This window comes from Alternaria conjuncta, assembly GCF_024043145.1.
Source record: "Alternaria conjuncta strain BMP 0040 chromosome Unknown scaffold_3, whole genome shotgun sequence".
In the NCBI taxonomy this organism is placed as follows: domain Eukaryota; kingdom Fungi; phylum Ascomycota; class Dothideomycetes; order Pleosporales; family Pleosporaceae; genus Alternaria; species Alternaria conjuncta.
In genome coordinates, this window is record NW_026250092.1 from 2,467,795 (window position 1) to 2,486,627 (window position 18,833).

Sequence of the window (18,833 nt, forward strand, 5' to 3'; positions counted from 1 at the left end):
TAATATATCTTTATCTAAGTCTTCTAGAGTCTTATTCTATAGTTTATTAATTCTACTTATTAGTGTAATTACGTTATACACTAAGTCTACCTAAAATTTATTATCTCTATACTCTAGTGTCTCTTTTACTAGCTATATAGCTACTAGAAGTAAATACACTATAAAAACTAGCTTATAAAAGGCATTATTCTCTATAGTAGAAATAACCTAACTAGCTAACTATAGAAACTTATCTCTATTAGTAGAGCCTATAAATGCGCGCGTAAGAAAGCGCGTATAGTGTTAATTTAGAGGTTTATAGGTATACGCGTTATAGAAAGCTATATCTTAGAAAGTCTTATTACTCTTCTATAGAAAGCTTTATACACTACTATTAAAGACGCTTATTACGTTTATAAGAATCTTGCGTATATTAGTAATAGAACGTATAGATATTAGTAGCTATATTATAGTTAATAGAAAGCTAGCACGTAAGTAATTATATTTATTTAATAATGCGCGTAGATGTAATAGTAAGAATAGAGTCTATAGTAACGCCTAGATTTACTTAGCTACTAGAGCTTATACTAGCTCTAATATCTAACTTATAGTACTACGCCTCTCTATATTAGGCTGCGCGTTATACACTATTACTACGCGTTTTATAATCTACGTTTAACCTACGTATAACCTATAGCCTTTAAACTATAGAATAACTTCTCTAAGTATTTAATTATTACGCAACGTATTATATTCTTATATACTACTTCTACTACTTTATAGTTCTACTAGCGTATATCTATACGCATCTTAATAACTTTTATAAACTACTTATAGATGTTACGTAGTGCTATATAATTATACGCGTTACTAAAGAGCTTAATACTATTACTTACTAGCTTTATAACGTTTAGCTACTCTTTTACCTCGCTAAAGCTATCTCTACGTTATTTAAGTCTATAAATAGCTTTACCTATACTATTACTTTATATTACTATATATATATAACTAGATAAGATATTTAAAGGTATTATAAAGATAAACACTAATAGGTTAACCTATAGAGGCGTAGTAGAGATATAAGAAAGAAGTATATTAACTCTTCTAACGCTATATAAATAGCTAGTTAACCTTACTAGCGTATTTTTATAGCGTTAGAGTAGTCTACTTTTATTACTCTTAACGTCTCTACTCTATCTATCTTAGTAGATAAGATATATAATAGTCTTGCTATCTAACTAAACAGTCTCTAGAAATAGAATACTATAGCTACTACCTAATAAACTATTAAAGAGAGGCTTTATTAGATTCTAAATCTCTAGATTAAGCTAAGCTATTTTAAGAAATAGCTATATAGTAGTATTTAGGTAGAGCTATTAGTAGTACGTAAGCCCCCTCTAGCAGACGTAATCTTCTTCTCTAGCGCTAAACCTAATTTCTTTTTTATACTCTAGCGTGTCTATAACACTTTATAATCTCTTATTAAGCGCGCCTAGTAGATAGCTAAATAATCTAATATTAGAAAACTAGCGCTAGAGCTTCTAGAGCACTGCAAGATAGAAATAGATAGTAATAAGTAACCTCTATATATTAGCTACTAGTTAGTAACTTATAAGAAATATACCTAGTACCTTATTAGAGTGCTTTACTATCTATAGAACTTGTTTAAGTCTATTAAACTACTACCTTACCTATTTAGCTTTAACTAAGAGTGTACTATAGAACTTCTAAAGGTAATTACACAGAAACTACTATCTAAGAATAAGAAGTAGTAACTTAAGGCTACTTATCTAGACCTATAGTTAATATTATTAGATTATAAAATTAGCGTAAATAAGAAAGATAGTAGTCTACTTATTACTATTACTGTACTTACGCTAAAGCTAGACTATCTTAGTAGAAGCTAGACTTCTACGTAGTACTTTTTCTAAGTACTATTAGAGCTTATTACTATATTAAAGGTACTTATACTACTTACTTTATATAATAAGTATTAGTCTATACCTAAGTTAGATCTAGAGCGTTGCCTAATACTATATTTGCTAGTATAAGCTAAGGTAAAGCGCTTTCTATAGCTTACTACTCTAGATATATACATAACTCTAATAAATTAACTACTAAGAATATAGGCTCTTATAAGAAAGATAGTATTCTAGTGTAATACGTCTAGTCTTATAGTGTAGAATAGAGACTATCTTCTTATTAACTAGTAGAGCCTTACTCTTACTAGCCTTAAGTCTCTAGATAAAAGTCTATACAAAACTACTTATATTATATTATTTTATAATATACTACTACTTAATATTAATATATAGAGTTGCGTCTATAGTAGCTTAACTAACCTTCTATAATTATTACTAGATACTCTAATTAACTAGCTATCTAAGCTTTCTACTAGGTATAGCTTCTTAAAGTACTTTACTAACTAACTTAGACACTAGAAGACTTAGCTTCTTTAGTAGGTAAGTAGAGAGGCTACTTTATAGTAACGCTTTCTTAGTATAACTATATCTATTACCTAGTATAGTTCTTCTATATAGATGTATATAGACAAGGTACGTTAATTTAAAGAAATCTTATTTACCTTAGTATACTTTACTAGTAGCGTACCTACTTACAGAATAGAGATTACCTCTATTCTATATAAGAATAATTCTAGTAGAAGAGAAACCTAGAGTATCTACGTAGACTATAGTCTTATTATATTTATAACTATATACTATAAGAGCTATAGCTATAGTAAGAAGATTAAGACTATCTACTACTACGTCTCTGCTAAAGTTAGCGAGCTTATTATATACTTTCTAGGCTTAGCCTACTTCTTTATTAGCTTAGTGTAGAGACTATACTACTAAACTCTAGGCGCTTTACCTTTTCTCTAGAAGCCTCTATAAAAGATAGATATATAGGTAAGTAGTAGTAATAAGAGTAATATAGCTCTTAATAATAATAACGTTTCTAAAGATAGAGATACTAATATAGAGCCTTTAGAGAGAACTTTAGTTAAGTAGAAGAAACGTTAGACTTAGCTATAATAGCTAGCTCTAGTTCTACGTAATCTAGATAGATTCTAGAGTACTAATTAGATCTACTATATTTTTTAGAAATATAGTTAGCTCTTTATAAACGTAGCTTTAGGCATATAGATATAGTATTACGCCTATTCTACTATCTACTATAAGCTTATAAGAGACCTAGTAGCTAGTAAATTTATTAATGTACTATATTAGAGCGCAGAGTCTACTACTAACAACGCTTGCGCTTAGTAGTCTAGCTATACACTTTAGATAGAAGAGACTAGGTATAGCTAGCTATTTCTTAAGTTGCCTATATAGATATAATAGAAGCGTAATTAGTTTCGCGCTGTTAGCGTAGATTAGTACTATATTCTAGGCTTTTTATCTATAACTAGTAGCTAAAATACTTCTTTCTATATAAAGAAGACGTATAGAACCTAGTACCTTACGCAGGCTAGCTAGTAGCGTAGAGCACTAACTATATTTAATCTTCTAGCTAAGTTTTATAGTCTTATTAGTAATCTAACTACTAAGTTCTATAGCGTTTAGATAAACGCTTTTTAAGCTATTATTAAGAGGTAGCTCTAAATTCTTATTATTATAGGTATAGGCGCTAGTAAGAGTTTGTTATTTATACTTTTTATAGCACTTACGTCTAGTAGACTTACTATTATAGTTACGCCTCTTAACGCTCTCTATAATAACCTTTACAACTATTATAAATAACTAGGTATTAAGTCTACTAACTAGAATAGTACCTATCTATTCTACTTAGCTAAGATTATACTTATAACACTAGAAGGCACTAATAGTAACGCGTTTAGTTACTTTCTTAATAAGAAATACGTAATATAGAAACTTAATTACGTTATTATTAATAAGTGTTACGTTTTATTAGAGAGTTTAGAGACTTAGCGTCTACTTATACTAAAGTTAAAGTATATAACTAAAAAGAATACCTAGGTTGTATTTATAATAGCTACTCTACTACCTAACTAGAAGCTTATATTTATACACTACGCGTAGCTAAATAGTAGATTTCTTACTTACTTTTAAGCGCTGCGTACTACTTAGTATAATATTTACTACTACGTTTATAACTATAGCTCTAACGCGCTATAGTCTATAATCTATAATCTAGTGTAGTAGAAGCGTGTAGAATACAGCTCTACTACCTAGATTATAGTATACTACCTAACTATTAAAGCTACTACGTAGATAGCAATATTTTTATAGTATAAGCTATTCTACTATAAAATAGGTTCTAACTAGCTTAAAGTAGACTAAGTACGTTTTTTTGCCTATAGAACTATTCTCTTATACACTACTACAAACATGCTTAGTCTTAGGCTTAACATACCTAGCGTCTATATTATTATTTATATAGAAATATACTACTTCTTAATATAATATACGCAAGAAAGTAGTTATAGAAGAAGAGTAGAAGCGCTAAGTAAAGCTATTATATTATATTTTCTCTACGTATTACGTTAGAATAAGACTACCTAGCACTCTTTTTATAATCTTAAGCCTACTATAAAAGAGTTTCTTATTACTACTAACTACTATTACTTAGTACTTAATTAGTATATAGATAGATATAAAGACTATCTTTGCTATAAGTTATATAAGAAGACTTATAATATATATAAACTTTATAAAGGTTATAAGAGGCGTTTATCTACTATAGACTCTATCTCTAATAATAAGCTTACTAAGCGTTAGCTATAGGTAGCTAAGACGCTCTAGATTAACTAGTTACGTACTATAGGTGCTTGCAGCGCTTTAGACTACGCTATTACTTTAGTAGATCTTAAGTAATATATTTAGGCTTAGGCTACTACTTTATATATACTCTGTCTTTATAAGTAGAGCTAGTTAGAAGAGTAGATATATAATAACTAGCATAGACATAACTCTAAGTAGATTACTATTTTTAAGTAACTAGAGAAGAAGTAGCTACGTACTATTAAATAGAAAGACTTTTTAGAGTATAACGTATATTACCTTTCTTAGACACTCTATAACTAATAGGCAGAGAGCGTAGATACTATAGAGTTCTATTATAATTATAGCTATAGCTAGTGTTAGTATTCTAATATACTTAATTTAGTAGTAGCTATAATGCGTATAGTTAATAATAGGCAGGCTCTTAAGTATATAGATAGGTATATAGTAAAACTTAAACTTTTAATCTTATCTACTAATAAGAAGCTAAACGTTATTCTTAGTAAGAAGGTTAAAATTAGGTATATTAAAGATAGTATATTTATTAACTACTTTCTTTACGTTTCTACCTACAAAGGCTACGCTCTATAGGTATAAAGCGTTTCGCCTTATATATATATAGGCTATCTCTAGTTTAGAACTAAACTATAATCTACGCTATAGTTATTATCTAGGTAGTTAGAGTAATTACGCGTAGGTTACTGTAGTAGTTTTGCGTAGGTTACGCTTATATAGTATTATATAATCTACTTTTATTCTTTATAATATTCTTTACGCAGTATACTACACTACTCTACTCTATCTAAAGAAGCTTAGTAGAGGTATAAGCTCTAGTAAGTTAAAGCTAAGTAGTTTATGCACTAAGCTTTACGTTAATCTGTAGAACTACTAGAAGCCTCTAGGTAGAGAATATAGTAAGTAGAGAGTGTTAGTAATCTAAGATAGCCTACTCTAGGTAATTTAGCTTACTTAAATTTAACTATATTATTAATTATGTCTACGTTAATACTATAAGCTACTCTAAATATATTATTAATTATCTTTATTTAATACTATAAGCTAATCTAACTATATTATTAATTATCTCTATTTAATACTATAAGCCTATCTAACTATATCTTTGCTTATCTCTACGTTAATACTGCAAGCTAATTTAACTACTTTACTAATTTCTTAACGTTAATACTATAAGCTAATTTAACTACTTTATTAATTATCTTAACATTATTTCTATAAGCTAATTTAACTACCTTATTAATTATCTTAATATTATTTCTATAAGCTAATTTAACTATCTTATTAATTACCTCTACCTTAACACTATAAGCCTAATCTAATTACACTATTCTCTACTCTAAGTATAAGAGCTAGTTCTAAAACTATATAATTAATTAGCTATAGTTAGTAGAATAGTCTTAGACGTAGTAGGCTTAAAGGTGTAGCTAGAGTAGTAACTATACTTATTACTTGCCTATATAAGGCGCAACTATAATAGTATTACTATATACTATAGAGTTAGTATTAGGTATTAAAATCTAGTTACTATCTTGTAGTAGCGTTTTGCGTTAATCTAGCTTTCTTAGCCTCTTTTCTAGCAGCACCTTTAAGCCTCTCTCTAGTAGATAGTACTACTTCTTAATAGTTAGCCTTACTACTTAGTAAGCTATTCTACGTTTATTTACTATAGATGTTTAGGTAGATACCTAGTACTTCTTACTACGTAGTGTAGATGCGCAGTAATAAGAACGTATACCTAGGTTAATGCACGTATAATAGCAAATTCGTAATACTATTTATATATAGTAGCTTTAGTAAAGGCTCTTAGTAGAGAACCTAAGTCTACTCTTATAACTAAGTAGAAAGGTAACATCTTCTATATAACTATTATTTATAGCCTACTATAGAATAGTATTACCTTTCTTTATAATACTATTAAAAGATATACCTTTTTTAATAAGAATATATATAAGATTATATTACTATTTCTTAAGAGCATGCTAAAGTAGAGTCTTATCTAAGAAGACTTTATTTAGTTAATAGCTATAAGCTATTATATACTTAAGAATGTTATTTTATAAAAAGGTATTAAGCTTTTTTAATATCTTTTAATTAAGATACGTACATATCTAAGTATAAGACATTATCTTAGTGTAAGAATAGATATAGTAAGACGTATAAGGCGCTTAAGGTCTAGTTTATAATAATATATTTACTTACTATTAGCTTAAAAGACTATAAAGGTATAGCTATCTAATTAGTTATTAAGGTTATACGCGCTATTATCTTCTTTATTACTTATAGAAGCTTACTACCTATAGCTTAAGTTTAATATAAGGCGCTAATATAATATGCCTATAGTATACACTACTTATAAGAAAGCTGCACTACCTGCTTATAGGCGTAGAGAGAAGAAAAGCGTTTCTACTCTTCTGTTAAATTCTCTTCTTATATACGTAGTTATACTCTTCTATTAAGATAATCTAACTCTCTATAAGAGTAGAAGTTTCTATATCTTAGATTTTAATAGTAGCTTTCTAGGCTTCTATCTCTATAGAGGTAGTTTATACTAATTTAGTAATCTTAATAATAAGTAGTTCTTTGTAGTTAGAAAGATATTAAGTGTAGAACTTCTTTATAGTAGTCTTATAGTCTTCTTTTAGAAGCTTTACTTTTTATACTTTTAGCCTATCTCTTACTAGCTAGAGTCTAACCTTTAAGGTTAATACCTATGCCTCTATTTCTTTATCGCTAAGTTACGTAACTACTACTTTATACTCTATACTATTTTTTAGATAGCGCCTAATAATATCTTCTATATCTATCTTTATTATTTTCTTAGTAGAGCCTGCTATACTATAGTTATATATAGAGATAACCTAGTTACTTAGTTAATTAGAGACGCGTTTATAAAGAATAGGTATACTAATTTACTAAAGTACTTAAGAGAGAAGTAATATAATAGTAACTATATAGAGTTTAAAAGTATAGTGTTAGAGTAGTAAAAGATTAGGTAAGAGTAATTAATGCTTATGCCTGCGTAGCTCTCTAGAGTAGTAATATAAAAGATATAGAAGAGTATGTCTAAGAGCGTAGAGGTAGAAGCTATTACTTAGATAAGTAACGTTAAGGTTATAGAAGTAGAGTTATCTAGTGTAGAACCTAATATTAATATAGTGTCTAGGTTAATAAGTGCGCCTTTCTTTTTCTTTTAGATACTACTAATAGTAGTATTATCTAAGAGCTATGTACCTAGAGCTTTAAAGTACTTAATAGTATAGTAGATAGCGTCTTGTCTAGTAGCTTTCTTAGATAAGAAGAGATTTAAGATAGAGCTAAAGAGTTAGTCTTTACTATTAATAGTAATAATGTAAAAGAAGCGTTAGCTAGATTAGTAGTCTATATATATAGGTTATAGTCTTCTTTAGCTTTTGTTTTAGGTATTACTATAGTAGTTAACCTATACTACAACTATATTATTAGCACCTATTCTCTATTTAATACTAGTAATATTTTTTCTAAACACTAGAGCTAGGTTACTACTAATATTATAGCTATAGAGTTTCTTAATCTTATACTATAGCTATAAAGAGAGTAACTTATTATTAAAAAGAAGAGTAGAAGTAGGTAATAGATTAGAGTTATTAAGAATTTAATCTAGAAGAAGAGCCTTATAGCTATTAAAGCGTATAGATATCTATTTAGTTAGTAATATATAGTAGTAGTAGTAGAGATAGAGAAGTACTTACTAATGTAGTAGATAAAGTAGGTGTTAGAGAATAAAAGAATACCTTTAGAAACTTTTATTTATTACGTCTAGTGTGCGCACCTAAGCGCTCTTAGTACTAGACATCTTATGCTTAATAGACGCCTATAAATAGGCGTTATATTAATAGATTATAGTACTAAAGTAATCTTTAGCAAAATTAAAAATATTAAAATATTAGCTAGAGGCTTAGCGCGCTAAGCTCTATATTATTTAATCTACCTAATTATAAGTAGGCTATAGAGGCTCTACACCTTATACTTATCTCTATATATATATATAGTTACTTATAACAAATACTTAATAAATTTAATTACGTATTACTATAGTAACGCTAGAGTAGTTATATTAGAACTAATAGCGTAACTCTGTTATTAGGTTCTTATTACTTCTAGTAGAGCTAAAATTATTAATACTCTATAGAATGCTCTATTTTCTAAATAGTAGAGTAAGTTAGAAAACTCTTATTCTATTATAGATATCTATATATTTTCTAAGGCACGCTGCTAAGGTAGTAAAACTTATAACTATAGTAGTAGTATATATACTAATATCTTTAAGTAAATTTAACTATATTTCTATATTAGGCATATTACTACTTCTCTTATACTTACTACTCTAGTTACTATATATACGTCTTACGTATATATTATAAAATAGAAGACTTACTAATAGTAGTCTCTACTATAAACTTTAAAGCGCACTACTTATAGAAGTAGTAGTACTAGTCTAGTAGAGAGACAACGCCTTGCGCCTACGTACTTGTTACTACTACCTACGCGTTAATGTAGCCTTTAGATACGTAGTACTACTTCTACGTAGTAGTCTTTAAAGCTACTAGAAATAGCTACTAAATTACTTCTAAGTAATAGTCTTTAAAGCTATTATAGATAGCTACTAAAAGTTACTACTATTTAGCAGACGCTAGTTAAGAACGTATAGCTAGTAGTGCTTACTATTACTATAAGCTATAGTAGTAATACTTCTTAGTAATCTATGCTTACTTATTCTTTAAGCTAGTGTAAGAGGTTATTAGCTTAATTATTAACTATTCTATTTTTAGCGTAGATAGTTAGAGTTAGTTCTTTCTATATTATAACTTTATTAAAGGCCTTTAGATATTAAAAATTTAGTAACGTATTATAAGCTTTCTTATGTTATATTACTAATATATCTTATATAATATAATAGAGAAGAAGATACTATCTAGGTAGGTCTTAGAAGAGCTACTAGTCTTAGAAATCTTTTTGCAAGTAAACCTTATATATTTAGTGCCTACTATTTATTAGACTAGAATTCGCCTCTAATTTATTATATAATATAGTTAGGTAGTTTACAGCTTATTAATTAGATAGCAAAGCTTTTCTTACGCTAGGTTAGTATTAACGCAGAGTAGTAGTAGAAAGAAGCGTGTTATCTACTTTTAGTATCTTTATACTAGAGGTAGCTTACACTATATAGCTACTAATAAAGCTACTAAATAAAGTAGTATTAGTTCTCTACCTTATCTAGACGCTACTTATTAAGCCTAACTCTAACAACGCTATTAAGCTGTTAATTACTAATAAGTACTAGAAGAACTATAAGAAGTTATAGAAGAACGCTAAGAACTAGGTTAAGCGCTATGTCTGTTATAGTTAATAAAGAGCTAGAAATTATTAATATAGTTAGTAATAACTAAGAGGTAGAGCCTAAGGCTAATCTTTCTATAGAGATAGTAGTTAGCGTAGGTTTATCTAAGCGCTTAAATATTATAGTATAATCTAAGAACTACTTATACAGTATCTTATCTATCTTTTTCTACTTATTTGCGCTAGTAGCGCTAAGGTGCTTATTAAGTATTTTAAAGAGTAGTAGGTATAGTAGATAGTTTTTTATATTATATCTAAGTAGAAGACTATTAAAGCTAAAGTCTTTTACCCTCTTATAGGTTCTAGTAACTAAATCTATTACTTTCTAGGTATTCTACGCTTTACTAAACTAAATAGGTTTTATTTAGCTTAATTAATCTAAGTTTAGAATACTTAGAGGTAGGTATAAACGTAGACTATAAGACTATTCTCTTTTGTAATAATAATTTAATTAAAGCAAAAGAAATATTACTATACTATCTAATATACTAAGTTACTATTATCTAAGTTATCTTTGCTACTTATAGGTAGGTTCTTAGAATTCTACTAGTAGAAGTTCTTACTCTAAGAATTCTCTTTCTACTAAATTACTACTATAATACTCTAGTGTTTAGTATAGACTTATAAAGTTAGAGACTACCTACTAGAAGAAAGTAGTATTCTTAAAGTAATATATAAAGTATCTTCTATATACTAAGAACCTATAAGCTATGCACTAAATTAACACTTTTACTTTTGTAAATTAAAAAGAGGTTCTAGATATAACTATTTAGCTTCTTAACTTAGGTTATTAATAGACTTCTTCTTAACCTACTTTACTATTAGAACGTATTCTTTCTTAAGCTTAGCTTTATTTTCTTTCTCTAAAGTCTTATTATAAGTAGGCTTACGCTTACTATTAAGCGTGCGCTTACTATAGGCTATAGTTAGAAAGAGAACCTTATTATTATCTATAAGATCTTAAGAACTATTACTATTAGTATTCTTAGAAATAGCTTTCTCTTATAAGAAGCAGCTAGACTATAGTTAGAAAGAGAACTTTATTATTATCTATGCAAAGATCTAAGAAACTATTTATTAGATTAAGAATACTACTATTATAATAGCGCATTATTTTTAAATAATTATTAACTATAATAAAGTTCTTATTCTAAATAAGAGTAAGGTTATTAAGTATAGCTATAAGACCTTAAGAACTATTACTATTAGTGTTCTTAGAGACTACTTTCTTCTTGCAAGAAGTAGCTAGGCTATAGTTAGAGAGAGAACCTTATTATTATCTATAAGACCTTAAGAACTATTACTACTAGCGTTCTTAGAGATAGCTTTCTTCTTATAAGAAGTAACTTTAGTGCGTAAATAAGGCGTTATAGACGTTAAAGTAGAAGAAGTAAGTATTATTTTCTAACTACGTAGAGTTAATAGGCTTTATTAAGAAAGGTAGCTACTCTGTTAACCTAAAATGCTTCTTTATAAGTATCTAACTACTTCTTTCTATAAGTAATACTTCTAGAAATACGCTAGATAATAATAGATAGCTTAATATATTTTAAAATATTAGTAGTAGTAGTACCTATAAAGAGAAAGAAAGAGTTATTAGATTTTAAGAATTTTTTTCTATAAGTAGGTCTAGTTAGGTAACTATTACATTTATCTACTCTAGTAACTAACTTACTAAGAACGTCTATAGCGTATTAAGATAGTTACGTCTAGTTATTTCTTCTAAAGAGATTTTAAATATACTAAGCTTATAAGAAAGTAGAAACGTTCTAGAGTAGAAGAAGAAGGTATAGGTTATCTTGTTTCTATAAGTGTCTGCGCTTTATGCGTATTCTTATTCTTTTTAGTAAAATTATCTATACTAATAACGCTATTAAGTAGTGTACTTATATAATAGAGTTATATATAGAGTATAACTACTAGAAGAAAAGCTAGCGTTTTTAGAAAAACCTGCATAATAGAGCACGTAGAGTTAGACAGCCTAAGAAAAGAGGTATAGTTACTATATAGAATAGTAGCGCTATCTTAAGTAATATTAGCGCCTACGTAAGAAGTAAGTAGTCTAAAATAGTAGAGAGTAGTTAGGTGTCTTTTACTAAGTCTTACATCTACTATCTAATAATATCTCTAGTATTCTTATCTACTATAATAGAGAGTAATAAAGTAGAGATAGACGTATAAGATCTTAATAGAAGTTAAGATTCTTACGTTTATAGCAAGTAGCTAGGTAGGTATAGAACTAGTAAGGTTTTGTAATTTAGCAAGCTTAAAGGGCGTTTTAGTAGATTCTATAATAAGTAATAGAAGTTAAGATTCTTGCGTTTATAGTAAGTAGCTAAGTAAGTATAGAACTAGTAAGGTTTTGTAATTTAGCAAGCTTAAAGAGTGTTCTAGCAAGTTCTATAATAAGTTATAATAAGACTCTAAGCTAGCCTAATATACTACTTTATCTTTAATTATATCTTATATACTATTAGAATCTATCTTCTTGCGTACTTAGGTCTTCTTTAAAAGGCATTACTTATATATTCTATACGCGCGCTACGTAGTTTTCTAGCTTTCTATATAGCTAATAAAAATATCTAACTAGTAGTATCTTATTATATAGTCTAGGCTAAGAAAACGTATATATATATATAGTAGTTTCTTAAGTAGTGCTAATATCTTTAAAATAGTATAAGTAGTGCAGCTACAAATATTAATTATAATCTTATTCTTATTAACTAGCTACTATAACGTTCTATAGGCTTATAGAGTAGTAATAGCATTCTCTTTTAGAAGTAACTCTAGAATATAAAGTTAATCTTACTCTAGTATTTTCTTAAGAATATCTAGAACGTTAGTGCTACCTATATTAGCTTGTATTTTTTTTTAGTGTATAAAAGTATAGTATTACTTAAATTTAAGATTAAGGTTTAGCTAGTAGCTAGAGGTAACTAGAGTTATAAAGAGAAAAGCTCTGCGTATAACTAGATAGTTCTAGAACTATTTATTATTAATTAGGTAACCTTAGCGTTAGACTCTTAAGACGTATAAGACGCTATTATATATTATTATCTTTAGTTAACTATAGAAAATATAATAGTTAAAATAAGACCTCTTAAGCGTGTAAATTATACATATATATAGTATACGTTACTAAGAACTTAGGTATTAGATTCTAAAATAAACGTAAAGAGAGTAAGTTAAGCCTCTTACTATATAGATAACGTAACAAGATCTTATATAGTAGCCTAAGAGATACGTAATAGTTATAGTTATACTATTATATTAACTTTTCTACTCTTATTAGTAGTAGATTATAAAGAGATAGCTATTCTTAAAGCTAACCTAATAGAGAGAATTAGAAAGTAGGTTAGAAAGTTCTAAGAGCAGAGCCTAACTTTAGACTCTAGTGCGTAACCTACAGCTTAACGCAACCTATAGCTTAACGTAATCTATAGCTTAACGTAACCTATTACCTAACGCTTAAGATTACTAATTAGTAAGATTCTGCTAGCTTAGTTTACCTAGGTAACCTAACTAGGTAGCTAGGTCTTTGTTAAGAAACTACTATAGTAGTGTGCACTATAGTTAGTCTTATATATTAGCTTATATCTTATCTTTAGTGTATAAGAGCATAGTGCTGCTTAGATTTAAGTTTAAGATTCTAGTACTTATTATAAGGCTAAAGAGGTTACCTATTTAAGAATATTATATGTCTATAGACTTTTAATTAGAAGAAAGCTTCTACGTAGTTAAGTATTAGCTTTTGTTTTTTAGAAGCGCGTTATTTTTCTTAGACTTTAGAAGAGAGAGAGAATTAGGCTCTACTTTATATACTCTTTAAAATTCTTATAGATATTCTTATCTCTATACTTTAGCTCTAATAGTGTAGAATTAATACGCTTAGTGCTATTATCTTTAGCTTTAAAAAGAGAAGTAAGAGAATAGAACTATTATCTTCTTTATTATCTAACGCTATAATATCTAGTAGGTAGTCTTAGCTAGCATCTTAGAGTTTGTACATCTAACTATAGTTGTCTTTAAATAGTAAGTATTATATTATACTATTAGAAGATAGAGTTCTTTAGCGTAGAACCTTATAATAGTGTTAGATAGAATTCTAGTAAAGTTATTAGCAAATTTGCGCAGCTTCTTACTATTTACTATAACCTCTACTATAAGGCTAGAGTAATCTAGATACACTATTATTATTTAACTTTTATACTAAGCGTTAGAGAAAAGATAAGAGTAAGAAGTAGGTATAGAAAGTAAGCGCTTTTACAGAGAGACAAAGCCTTACACTTACGCGCTACTAGCTATTATATATACGTTATCTATAAAAATCTAATTACTACCTTACTACTTAATAAGCTATTCTATATTAGCTTACTTTAGATTCTTAGGTAGATGTCTAGCGTATTAAGTAGCGTTGTATAGATAAGCTATTCTAATAATATAAGCCTAGTTTAATATAAGAGTAATAGTAAGTTTGTAATTATCTTTGCGTATAGTAGCTAATAATAATCTATAGAACGTAGAATTACACCTTAATAGTAAAAACCTAGGTATCTTATAGAGCTTAACTTCTAGAAACGCGCTTTCTTTATTAGCATCTAATAACATCTAAATATTCTTACTATTAATATATTTCTTAATAAATTTCTTATACGCGAAGGTATTTCTGTATTAGATATTATAGCTATAAACTAATTTCTCTAGACTCTTAAAGTTAAGAAAGAACTAGTACTCTTTAAGAATCTACCTTCTAGTTCTATAAAGAAGCAATTTGCCTATAAACAAATAAGGCTCTAGCTTTTACTATATATTCTAGAAGATCTATAAGAAGAATATAATCTAACTCTATTAAAGGCTCTTAGTATAGCCTCTATAGTTACTTATAGCTTTATATTCTAGCTCTAGAAGCGTTATTATAGCTATTATAGTTGCGTATTACCTAAGAGTCTAGCTCTAGAAGCGTTGTTATAGCCTTTGTAGTTGCCTAAAGCCTAGTATCTAGTACTGCGTAGACTTATTATACTTTTTAGTAGATAAGAATCTTAACTATAGTTAGCTTATCTCTATTAGTAAGGTACTACTATTTTCTCTCTATCTCTTAACGCGCTTAGTTACTATAGAGAAGGCTAGAGAAAGTAGGTTAAGAATATAAAATCTCTTATAGTAATATCTAAGATAGTTATAGTAATTTCTTCTAGAGCGCCTCTAGTAAACTCTATTAAGATAGCTTTATTTACTACCTCTTATAGTTTATTATTATTAAGTTCTTAAATAAGGTAGAGTTAGGTACTTATAAGCTATGTCTATCTACTAAGTAGACGTCTTTAATAGTAATAGCAGAAGTGCGTAGTATTTAGAGAGAAGAGAGAAAAGAAAAAGTTAAAGAGGGTTTTAGAGAACGTGCCTAGGCTTATAGAAACTTTAGCCTAGCGCGCTAGCTACTAAGGTAAAGATCTATATACTCTTTTTTCTCTTAGGCCTTACTTATTCTATTCTACTACTTAAAGGCTTACTATATAGATAAGTAGATTAATTTTCTCTAGTATAAGAAGATTACTTAACCTTACTACTACTAATTTAGAGATAGATATAGCAGATTTAGTTCTAGTATATCTAGTTAGATAGTTAGAGAGCCTCTAATAGCCTACAGCGCTTTCTCTTTACATCTCTATTTCTTCTCTTAAAGTTTAGACTTATATTATTTTAAAGAATCTTAGAGTTGTCTAAGAATATATAAGACGCTAGCAGCTTCTTTCTAAACTCTTATATTAGTAGAAGTAACCTATACTAAGTTAGTAATCTTAATAATAAGTAGTTTTTTATATTTAGAAAGAAGTTAAGTGTAAAACTCTTTTATAGTATTCTTATAATTCTCTTTTAGAAGCTCTACCTTCTATACTTATAGTACATTCTTTATCTATTAAAGTTTATACTTTATATATAACACCTACGCTTCTATTTCTTTATTAATAAGTTATATAATTACTTCTTTAAACTCTATAATTTATTTAATTATATATATAGTAATAGTCTTCTATAGTAACTTTCTATTAGAATATACTATACTACTAATACGTAGAGATAATCTAGTTACTTAGTTAATTAGAGACGCGTTTGTAAATAGTTATACTAGATAGTGTAGAAAATAGGTTATTAGAGCTAGTGCTTATTATTATAGATTGCAAGAAGAGTTTTAAGTTACTTAATATTAAGATTATAAGCCTAATAATGTTAGTATTAGTGCTAGAATACGTTGTTTTGTTTTTTTAGGCCTATATAGAAATAGAAGTTACCTTAGTAGTAACTACTAAGCTTGCCTTAACTAGCTGCGTAGGCCTAAGAAGGTCTTCTAGAGAATTACTAAGAACGCTGTTATAGTCTTCTACTAGTGTTACTAATAGTAAGCGCAGAGATCTCTTCTTTACTTTCTTAAGTTTCTAATAGATAGCTTCTAAGCTATTAATTAAGGCGCGCGTTATTAGTATAGCTATCTCTAGCTTACTAGCGCTTCTCGCCTTCTATATCTTCTAGTAAGAAATTATAGGTACCTATCTCTAAATAGAGTTCTATTCTAGAGTATTTTTAAGCGTAGCTATTACTTGTATAAGCTCTTAGAACCTTTCTAGAGAAATAGACTATGCGTAATACTTACGCAATAGATAAGATACTCTTACTCTAGACTATTAGCTTTCTACATCTTCTAGTAAAGAATTATCTACGCCTAGCTCTAAGTAGAGTTCTTTTTCTAAGTATTCTTAAGCGTAGCTATTGCTTATATAGGCTCTTAGAACCTTTCTAGAGAAATAGGCTATGCGTAATACTTACGCAATAGATAAGATACTCTTACTCTAGACTATTAGCGCTATCTACAAAACGTGTTCTTAGAGAGAATAGCTATATAGAAAGATAAAAGAACTAAAGCGCGCTAATATCTCTCTAGAGCTTAATAAAATTAGTATAGAAGAGAGTTTAGTATTTATACTACTAGTTCTTTTGCTATAGAGCTTATCTCTTCTTACGCGCTATTTCTATAGGTACGTATAAATTTGCACTCTTTTACTCTTAATAGAAACTAACCTAGATAACGCTATTAGGCTATCTATTACTAGTGCTAGACACTTATAGCTTTAAAGTAGTTAACGTTATAGTAGGTAGCGTATTATCTTATAGCTTTCTTAGAGAAGAAGAGGTTAGAGATAGAGCTAGATTACCTAGTTCTACTTTTATTTCTAATAGTAATAACGTATTTTCTCTATAAGCTATTTCTATAAGCGCTTCTAGATCTATACTCTTTTGCTTTTAATAGGTACTAACTAACCTAGACAGCGCTACCTAGCTATCTATTACTAGAGCTAGATACTTATAGCTTTACTTACTTTAATAGCGCTTCTATCTAGGTTTCTTATATAATTCTTGCTTTTAACGTCTTCTTCTTCTTAAGAACCTAAGCGTAGTAGAAAGTTATACTTTTTACTTTACCTAGATAACTACTAAGCTTTATCTTCTTCTAGCGTATATGTTCTCTAAAGTAGTTAACAGCGTAATAGGTTATGTCTTACTAAGTAGCTTTTTTAAAGAAGAAGAGGTTAGAGATAGAGCTAAAGAGTTAGTCTTTACTATTAATAGTAATAATATAGAAGAAGCGTTAGCTAGTAGTGTGTTGCTAAGTAAATATAAAGGTAGAGAAGACGTTGTTAATAGAGCGCAAAGGTCTAATATCTACTACTAAAGGTTCTTCTATATCTAAACTATAGGTATAGTCTATTTTTAAGAGTAACGCCTTTATATAGTTAACGTTTTTAATAGTAAATACGTAGAGTAGCGTAGTAGGCAGCGTCTTACCTATAACGTACTAGAGGCGAAAAGAATTTTAGTAGAGGTATAGGTTAGTTTTTACCTTTTTACCTAGAAGAGACTCTTAGACTATAAGGTATGTAGAAGTAATATATTAGGTAAGAGTAGATTGTAATAGCTAGAGCTTAAAGAAGACGTAGGCTATCTTTATAGAGAGTTAGCACTAAAGTCTAATAAAGAGAAGTTTAAGTGTATAGGCGTTAGCCTTAGTATAAGTCTAAACTAGTAGGCGTAAGTAAGGTAAGTTAAGCTAGTTAGGTTAGGCTAGCTGTTAGTTCTTATATCTATAGTATAATAATATTTCTAGAAAGTGTTTTTTAAAATAAGTAGATACTTACTATAGAGAGTACTTTGCTCTAGGTAGAGGCGTAGGCCTGCTCTTAACGCCTAATATAATAGTAGCTAGTGTAAAGTGTAGATATAACTTACTATTAATACTCTAGTTACTACTAGTGCTATTATTAATCTTATAGCTATTAACGCTTTTCTACTTAGTAAGGTCTACGCAGCGTTAAAGTAGATATCTTAAACTAGAGTAATAAGAGCCTTAGAGTAGGTAGTAGTGTAGTAGATAGCTTTAGCGCTAGTAAGCGTACAAGTGTATATCTATACGCGCTAGGTAACTGCTAGACTACTTTAGGCCTTCTAGACGTTCTATCTACTCTAAGAAATTATAGAAGTTAACTAAAATTTTAGAGAGAAAATAGGCTATTAAGTCTTATAAGTCTTGCCTATTCTACTACTATATTTTAAGGTACCTACGCTTAATATAGTACGCTTAATCTAAGCTCTACATTCTATTCTCTTTTTAGTCTATCTATTCTTTAATAATACTACTATTTCTTTCTATAAGATAGTAAA